Source organism: Pelobates fuscus, chromosome 4 (genome assembly GCF_036172605.1).
Source record: "Pelobates fuscus isolate aPelFus1 chromosome 4, aPelFus1.pri, whole genome shotgun sequence".
Lineage (NCBI taxonomy): Eukaryota > Metazoa > Chordata > Amphibia > Anura > Pelobatidae > Pelobates > Pelobates fuscus.
Genome location: NC_086320.1, coordinates 137,880,996 through 137,891,309, shown reverse-complemented (window position 1 = coordinate 137,891,309; position 10,314 = coordinate 137,880,996). Strand labels below are relative to the sequence as shown.

Sequence of the window (10,314 nt, the reverse complement as noted above, 5' to 3'; positions counted from 1 at the left end):
CCTTAACGGTAAGAAAATTGAAAAAACAGTATTGTCACTAAGGGGTCAAAGAAAGAGACAGAAAACTGTTCTGATCTCTAGCATGCACAAAACTGAAAACTGCCTTGGCACTCAGCTAAAAATTGTACAAGATGCTGAGCGCAGATTATAAATGCTTCTTAAAGTTGTGTGAAAGTTCAGAAATGCGAGAATCTATGATATATTGGTGTTATAGTGACATCTGGTGGTCATATGAAAGAATGAAAAGACTAAATCGCATAATTCTAAATAGTAGATTACACTTCTTTTTAGTAAATAGCAGAATTGACATTGCAATAATGTGTTTAGCACGCTGCAATCTCTAAGGCAAAACTGAACCTTGGCAGATGTATAATAAAGAAATAAAGAAGGTGAAACTTACAACAAAAAAGTAGGGTAAGATGCAATTAAAAAAGAAATATATATCAGTAATTTATTAAAGGGTTATTACTTTAAACTACAGATAAAAATCACAATTAAATTCAAAGTCTAGGTTCACAAATGCATATTTTGCACTCACTTATTGATATTCAGAGACTTATCACACAACTGAGATTTTATAAATTTCTCACTTTTTCAAAGGAGCCAATAAGCCACAGAAGAAGATACGTTTCTTTGGCCTAGCTGTGTGCGTGAACTTATGACCTCTATATATCACAGGAAAAGTGGACAATCGCAAAGGAAAGTTAATAGATTTAGCTTAGATAAGATTCAGGGGTCATTTTACAAAACTGAGGGGTCACCCATTCTGAGAGAAATCGAATAAAAGGGTCACAGATATAAAAAGAGATTCTAAATGGTCACATGGACATTTACTTAAAGGAATACTTCCTGCATCAAACATAGAAGTCTTTAAAATCACAATGTTTTATTGACATGTATTTTGCATGGAAAAAGAAAAAAAAATAAACTTCCCAAAGAACATTTTTATTTTATAGAGTATGGTCACAGACATGGCTATTTTTGGAATTAAAAAATTAATTCATGTCATTGGGGAGAAAAGCAAAAAAACACTTTGAATAAGATCAAAGTATTGGTAATTAGAACAAGACAAGATTTGTGTATTTAAATTCAATACATTTAGAATTGTTTGTAGACACTTTGCTGTCAGTTTCATCGCTCTGGGACCTTGTGATACACCAAATATTCAGAGTTCATTGAAAAATGAGGCACCATAGTATGGAAATTGTGATTTTGGACACAAATAGATACGTCAATTTCCTAAAAGACACATCTATCAAGTATGTGAACGCCACAAATGAAAAGTAAATCTATACAGTATATCAAATTACTTTCATCTCTTGTAGCACTTTTTCCTTGGAGCGTTACAGGCAAAGGTGTTCAGTGGGCACCTTGCAGGTTATTAAATGCACATTAATTCAGTTTGACTGGTGACAGTACATATGAAGTGCTAAATTGATATGGACACAGCCCTCATATATACTGTATCAAAATATAGCTTGTACTGTATATGCTATGAAAGCAGAATGACATGGACATCAATATTTGAAGATTTCTTTATTTAACATATTATACACATAAAAAAATAAATAAAAACCATGTCATGTTCTCTGATAAATATTTGGGGACCTTGCATGTCTTCTTATGTAATGTTTTTAGTCTTCTTATGTAATGTGATTGCTTTGGTACTTGAGACATATACATTATTTGAATACATCCCCTGGGCACTCCCATGCAATGATCATACATTGCTATGGCTCAAGGAGTCTCTCTTTCCCTACTTCTCTGCATACACATACAGTGCCTCGCAAAAGTATTCACCCCCTTGACTTTTTACCTATTTTGTTACATTACGGCCTTAAGTTCAATGGTTTTATTAATCTGAATTTTATGTGATGGATCAGAACACAATAGTCTAAGTTGGTGAAGTGAATTGAGAAAAATATATACATAAAACTATTTTTTAGAAATAGAAAACAGAAAATTGGCATGTGCGTATGTATTCACCCCCTTTGTTATGAAGCCCATAAAAAGCTCTTGTGCAACCAATTACCTTCAGAAGTCACATAATTAGTGAAATGATGTCCACCTGTGTGCAATCTAAGTGTCACATGATCTGTCATTACATATATATATACACACACACACACACACACACACACACACATCTTTTTTGAAAGGCCCCAGAGGCTGCAACACCTAAGCAAGAGGCACCACTAACCAAACACTGCCATGAAGACCAAGGAGCTAGCAGTTTCTCTGAAACTGCTATGATTACATGTAAAGGGTTAAAACCTGAGGGACCTGCCACCCAGACCACTTCATTAAATAGGCTGGTGAGGGAAGGTAAATATCAGGAGCCTTGGACAGTTCTCAGTAGTCCAGTCAGCCTAATTAGCAGATCTGCAGGAACACTGTTAGAGGGTGCCCTAACTTCTCCAGTGGTTGAGTCTAGAAAGAGATCACTTCCCATGTGCCCACTAGTAATTTCTCACATAATAAATGCATGGCAGGAGGAGCAGGGTAAGCGCAGAGTGATGCACACTGTATAACCACTCCTGAAGCTCTAATATCAATTCCTCTGGACTACAGAAGACATTTGAGGGTGAGAACTTTGCAAATAACCCTTCAAACTCCAGCACTCAAAACCTAAAAATAAATCAATTACCTTAATCCTATGTTTAACCCCTATTAAAAATAAAACACCTCATGCACCCAAATACTAAATTTAACCAAACTCCAACCCTAAATTCAATATTCCTAAACATCCTTTGTACTATAACTTACCCAACCTAATCCAACTCTGATGTTAACCTCTCTCTAATTTTAGACCCTACATTACCCTAACTACTTCTAACATTAGCTTTAGGCCTGCATGCATTTAGACAGCATCACACAATGCATGTATTTAAACCTTCCTCCTCTCCTGTCCACCCACTGTCAAACCTCTTGCACCCTTCACTCCCTTTGCCAAAGCCCCCCCTCTCCTGCCCTCATCTCCCTGTGTCAAAACCTCCCTTTTTCTCTTGGCAAAGTCCCCTCTCTCTGCCCTCCACTCTTTGCGTCAAAGCCTCCCTCCCCTACCTGCTGACCTTGCAGTTGCTGATCGGCGGATAGAGGATCTTTAGTTTTCAACTATTCGGACTGATAGGAAGTGTTCTCTACCTGCGGATATGCACACTGTAAGGTCAGCAGACACAGGAGGGGAGAACTCCTCTCCTGCCTGTCAATATTGTAAGGCAGGCACGCTCTATTAGAACGTGCCTGCTACTTCTGTTAGCTCAGTGGAGCTAACGGAAGTAGGACTTGAATCTCCCCAGCTGTCAATATAAAAGTGCTAATTTCTCAATGCAATTGGCACTTTTATAAATGGGGATTTTAAAAAGATACTCCACATCCATATAGCAATTCAGCAAGCTATTTCTGACACATATGATAAGGAAGTTTTTTTCTGGAGTGAGAGTGCATAGCTAAAGTGGCAGTACTATGCTGCAGCATTCTGCAACACATTTGAGCATATTAATAGAGACCAAAACCTACCCAGTGCACTAACATTGTATTGGTGCCCGGAGTGTTCCTTTAAATGACCACTTTCACCTCAACACTATTGTTTTAATATAATGATCCTTTCATCAAGTTTTGAAAGGAAATACATTATTTGTTAAATGAAGTATATGTAAAAAGAAAAAAGAAAAAAAATAATAAAACTCATAGCTTTAGTATATGACAGGATTCTCAGCCATATACTTACACCATAGAATTAAGCTCTATGGTCTTTCTGCTTCAAAATCAAACATTGTATGACCCAAAGTGCTTTTGTTTTGTGGAGGATCATGTACTATACTAAATGTAAGGATGAATTTCTCTATTTATTTTACATATACTTAATTTAACAATTATTCTATATTAAAAATGAAGTGACAGTTCTCCTTTAAATCATAAAAGATTTTTAATTGACCTTGAAAAGTGGAGATTTGAAAGCTACTCTAAAAATCATATTTTAATTTGCTGCAGATATCACATGGAGTAGAGTTCCTCTGCTTAGGTTCAGGTAATTATAACTCACCTTCCCCTGCACCCCTCAGCCACCTCACTGCCAGCAGAGCAGTCGTCAGGGTCTTTGTAAATTACACAGAGATCCCACACAGTGACACAGCCTGTCTAAGAATCCAGGGGAAGAAACTCCTCCGTTCCGGACCGCCAAGATCACCTGCTAATGGGTTACATCTGCTGGACATGCTCAGGGACAACTGAGTAAAGAATACGCTCACCCGAAGTGTGTATATATAAACACTTCAATTACCTTCTTAATGGAAATGTCATTCAACCATCAGTGAACAAACCCCTCCCCACAAAATAACAATTAGCCCAATAGGCAACACAAATCGCGATCATATGGTATAGAAACAAATAATCTCAGCAGATGACTGAGGAAGCATAAGTGCCTAGAGAAAATGTCACTGAGCCAAGTAAATTTTGTATAATCTCAGCTGTACTCATCACCCCATTATTCTTTGAACAATATTTACTGGGATGAGATCAGACAAGTGGCAGTTCTGCTTTAAAGTCACACGAATTCAAACCCTCAGCAAATGTGACACCCCTAGAGTTTTTGCCAAATAAAAATGTGTTCCTAAAGCTATAGTGTACCCCATAAGGGTTAATAAGTATGCTTATTCACCTTTTCTACAATAGGTTGCTGATCATTCTGTGGCTGGCACTACCTTCTTTGCTGAGATCATGTATGCATGGCAAAATACCATGCTATGCCAATCAGATGGTCTCTATAGCAGTTAACTTCCCCAGCCATCTCTGCCCCTCCCCTCCCCCCTTCTGCGATGTCACTTAGGCTCTCATCACATCTCCACCTTTTAATATTTTTATTTTTTTTAAACAAACGGAAGATGTAACAACTATACTATAATGGCTATACTATCTTGGACATCGGTGTAGATGTCCACAGTGACTATGGGATTATTCTGCTCATTCTTCAAGTCACTGTCCTAACTATAATGCTAATCTCGATAGTGCGTTGGAAGCTTCACAACTCTACCACTCAAAGTCAGTTTGCAAGCACCTTCCCAAAGTCCTTGTGAGAGGGATTGTGGCTCCACTGGAGGCAGTGCTGCATTTACACCATACTTGTCTCAAGGGAGGTACAAATATGGGATTTCCACTGGCTGTGGTCCCAATTTCTCAGCATCTAACTCTTCGGGGACTGGTTGAAGGTGCCTTCTATTGCAGCAGGCAAAAGTCCTGAATTCTGTGCAGACCACATAGGACCTTGGCTCAGGGGAATGCCCTAATACAGTAGCTAGTGTCTTCCAACTTTTTGTCATCCAACTTGAGTCTAACACTTTGGCATGGGTACAGCTCAGGCACTAGGCTGCAGAATGTATTGTAATGTAAAATAATCTGTAATTCCGCCTCTTTATCCTCCAAATGTCCTCTGGAAGAATATCCCATTGTTGCTTGCTCACCAACTCTAACGGTATACCCCACCTGGCAAACATTATCTTCAGACGGTTGATGATAGCCATGCTCTTTGCATCACCTAAGGGAGCAATTTCAAGATACAACCAGATATTCCTTTCCATTGAGTTAATACAATTCTGCAGCTATCGTCTAGCATGTGCCTGCAGGCAGTGACAAAGATATTAGAGGCTCTTTCCTTTGTGTAGGCCGTCGTTCTTGTTTCTCTACACTTAGAAATCCCCAAATGGCAGTCATGAATTTGGCTTAACAATTCTTGCCGCATACTGGCAGCTTTGACACTACAGTCTAAAAACAGCACTAAACCAGTGCTCGACAAATCCCAGGTGCCAGGTCGCCACAGCGACAAGAAAATTTGCCATGGTGCCTGGCATTTGCCAGCTGTCTAGTTAATGTGGTCGCAGAGGAAGCTTTGATAGAGGCTGTCATGGGAAATATTGAAGGCAGCCGGCCGAGGCAGCGTGGAGTGAGACTCCATGCAGCGTACCTTTACCTCAAGGAGCTAAATCTTTCTCAAAAGGGCTGTAGTGGTTATGATGCTTATGTTCCTGTACTTCTATGTTTTTGAGCCAGACTAAATGATTACAAGTCAACAGAAAAATTATTTAATAGCACACCCCATGATATTTTCATGCTCACATATATGGCCCTTGAACATACAGGCAGGTCATCCACATAAACATGATCCCTGCACACACAATGTTTATGGACATGTGGGGACAGCACCTTCTAAACACAATCCCTAGCAGCAGGTACAGAGCACAGCGAGCACACACAGTGACAGACATTGCTGTACCCTGCTTGGCCCATGGTGCTCAGCCTGGCACAGTGACAGACATTGCTGTACCCGCCTTGTCCCATTGTGCTCAGCCTGGCACAGTGACAGACATTGTGTACCCTGCATGGCACAGTGACAGACATTGCTGTACCCTGCATGGCACAGTGACAGACATTGTGTACTCTGCATGGCACAGTGACAGACATTGCTGTACCCTGCATAGACTGCGTTTCTTAAGAATTTTTAATAAATAAATAAATAATAAATAATAAATTTTTAATAAATGGCACAGTGACAGACATTGTGTACCTTGCATGGCACAGTGACAGACATTGCTGTACCCTGCATGGCACAGTGACAGACATTGCTGTACCTTGCATGGCACAGTGACAGACATTGTGTACTCTGCATGGCACAGTGACAGACATTGTGTACTCTGCATGGCACAGTGACAGACATTGCTGTACCCTGCATGGCACAGTGACAGACATTGTGTACTCTGCATGGCACAGTGACAGACATTGCTGTACCCTGCATGGCACAGTGACAGACATTGTGTACCCTGCATGGCACAGTGACAGACATTGTGTACCCTGCATGGCACAGTGACAGACATTGCTGTACCCTGCATGGCACAGTGACAGACATTGCTGTACCCTGCATGGCACAGTGACAGACATTGCTGTACCCTGCATGGCACAGTGACAGACATTGTGTACTCTGCATGGCACAGTGACAGACATTGCTGTACCCTGCATGGCACAGTGACAGACATTGCTGTACCCTGCATGGCACAGTGACAGACATTGCTGTACCCTGCATGGCACAGTGACAGACATTGTGTACCCTGCATGGCACAGTGACAGACATTGCTGTACCCTGCATGGCACAGTGACAGACATTGCTGTACCCTGCATGGCACAGTGACAGACATTGCTGTACCCTGCATGGCACAGTGACAGACATTGCTGTACCCTGCATGGCACAGTGACAGACATTGCTGTACCCTGCATGGCACAGTGACAGACATTGCTGTACCCTGCATGGCACAGTGACAGACATTGCTGTACCCTGCATGGCACAGTGACAGACATTGCTGTACCCTGCATGGCACAGTGACAGACATTGCTGTACCCGCCTTGTCCCATTGTGCTCAGCCTGGCACAGTGACAGACATTGCTTTACCCTGCATGGCACAGTGACAGACATTGCTGTACCCTGCATGGCACAGTGACAGACATTGCTTTACCCTGCATGGCACAGTGACAGACATTGCTTTACCCGGCATGGCACAGTGACAGACATTGCTTTACCCGGCATGGCACAGTGACAGACATTGCTGTTCCCTGCATGGCACAGTGACAGACATTGCTTTACCCGGCATGGCACAGTGACAGACATTGCTGTACCTTGCATGGCACAGTGACAGACATTGTGTACTCTGCATGGCACAGTGACAGACATTGTGTACTCTGCATGGCACAGTGACAGACATTGCTGTACCCTGCATGGCACAGTGACAGACATTGCTGTACCCTGCATGGCACAGTGACAGACATTGTGTACTCTGCATGGCACAGTGACAGACATTGCTGTACCCTGCATGGCACAGTGACAGACATTGTGTACTCTGCATGGCACAGTGATAGACATTGTGTACCCTGCATGGCACAGTGACAGACATTGCTGTACCCTGCATGGCACAGTGACAGACATTGCTGTACCCTGCATGGCACAGTGACAGACATTGCTGTACCCTGCATGGCACAGTGACAGACATTGCTGTACCCTGCATGGCACAGTGACAGACATTGCTGTACCCTGCATGGCACAGTGACAGACATTGTGTACCCTGCATGGCACAGTGACAGACATTGCTGTACCCTGCATGGCACAGTGACAGACATTGTGTACCCTGCATGGCACAGTGACAGACATTGCTGTACCCTGCATGGCACAGTGACAGACATTGCTGTACCCTGCATGGCACAGTGACAGACATTGCTGTACCCTGCATGGCACAGTGACAGACATTGCTGTACCCTGCATGGCACAGTGACAGACATTGCTGTACCCGCCTTGTCCCATTGTGCTCAGCCTGGCACAGTGACAGACATTGCTTTACCCTGCATGGGACAGTGACAGACATTGCTTTACCCGGCATGGCACAGTGACAGACATTGCTGTTCCCTGCATGGCACAGTGACAGACATTGTGTACCCTGCATGGCACAGTGACAGACATTGCTGTACCCTGCATGGCACAGTGACAGACATTGCTGTACCCTGCATGGCACAGTGACAGACATTGCTGTACCCTGCATGGCACAGTGACAGACATTGCTGTACCCTGCATGGCACAGTGACAGACATTGCTGTACCCGCCTTGTCCCATTGTGCTCAGCCTGGCACAGTGACAGACATTGCTTTACCCTGCATGGGACAGTGACAGACATTGCTTTACCCGGCATGGCACAGTGACAGACATTGCTGTTCCCTGCATGGCACAGTGACAGACATTGCTGTTCCCTGCATGGCACAGTGACAGACATTGCTGTACCCTGCATGGCACAGTGACAGACATTGCTGTACCCTGCATGGCACAGTGACAGACATTGCTGTACCCGCCTTGTCCCATTGTGCTCAGCCTGGCACAGTGACAGACATTGCTTTACCCTGCATGGGACAATGACAGACATTGCTTTACCCGGCATGGCACAGTGACAGACATTGCTTTACCCTGCATGGCACAGTGACAGACATTGCTGTACCCGGCATGGCACAGTGACAGACATTGTGTACCCTGCATGGCACAGTGACAGACATTGCTGTACCCTGCATGGCACAGTGACAGACATTGCTGTACCCGGCATGGCACAGTGACAGACATTGTGTACCCGGCATGGCACAGTGACAGACATTGCTGTACCCGGCATGGCACAGTGACAGACATTGCTGTACCCGGCATGGCACAGTGACAGACATTGCTGTACCCTGCTTGTCCCATGGTGCACAGCCTGCATGGCACAGTGATGGCAGCCCATATATTTATAACTAATCTCCATGTCCCCCAGCACCCTGATCCCTATGAGGGCTGCCTGCTCCCCATGACGCACTCCCACAGGTGTTGTGTATAAACTGTAAACTTTTCCGCCGCGGACACACGGCCGTCATACTGCTCGAGCCGTGAGCCAAGCAGCTTTATCCGGCGAGTGATCGCGCTCACCGCACCGCACCAACCGCCACACAGGCGGCAGATCATTCCATCATCACATCGGGGTCGGACACCTAGAGCCGTGACGTCACAGAGCCTGACCGGCCTAAACAGAGGACAGCTTGAACCTGAGTGCCCTGCCTCAGCCAATCACAGCCCGCCGCCGATCCCCCTCCCGCCCCCCCTCACCCATCCTCACAGGACAAAACGACGGCAAGGCAGAGGCCCAAAAAGCCCCAAACCGACAACGTTGGCTAACTACCGCGATAATGGCTGCGGAGCGTCGGCAGACCACGCTTTACGGCCATTGGGGGAGCTTTCTCCATAAACGCCCGTTGGTCCATTAGTAATTAGCGGCTTTTGTGCTCTGTTTCACTAACCTTGCCCGGGGAAGACTCCACTTTCGCTTGCGATGATCTTAGTCACTAGTGGCCTGCCGTAGATACGGAGCGCGCCTGCGTCACGCTGTCTGTGAGGCACGCACGGGGCTGGCAGGAAGACGCAGGACACGTGACCGCCAGAGGGCAGATTGTTTTTGGCGCGAATTTGGTGGCAGCAGTGGGTTATTGTGCGGGTTTGCGTCACTCGGTGCAGTAGTGCGGGCTGGGGGTCTCTGTATTGAGTGAGGAATTGTGTGTGTGGTCTGCCTGAGAATCGAGTAGTTCATGTTAATACACGCTGAGCACATTGTTAGCTTGGGTGGACACCGCTCCCTTCCTGCTGGTTTGCATGCAGGTGAAAGGCTGCTATAGTGTGACGTCCCTGGTGACTAACCATGATCTGGATTATGGTCTTGGGTGGGCTTCATAAAGTTGTTTTGAGGGGGAGACTTGTTTAAATCAAGACATCGT

The 10,314-nt window shown here is 44.5% G+C and overlaps 1 protein-coding gene across 1 annotated transcript in view; it reads right to left on the bottom strand.

The window, feature by feature from the left end:
* Nucleotides 1-9,916, bottom strand: part of ZNF407 (zinc finger protein 407) — a 547,008-nt gene extending 537,092 nt beyond the window's left edge. The window contains exon 1 of the mRNA XM_063451620.1: nt 9,844-9,916. The gene's annotated coding sequence lies outside the window, so the exon portion shown is untranslated. The remainder of the gene's footprint in view (nt 1-9,843) is intronic.
* Between the last annotated feature and the right edge of the window lie 398 nt (nt 9,917-10,314).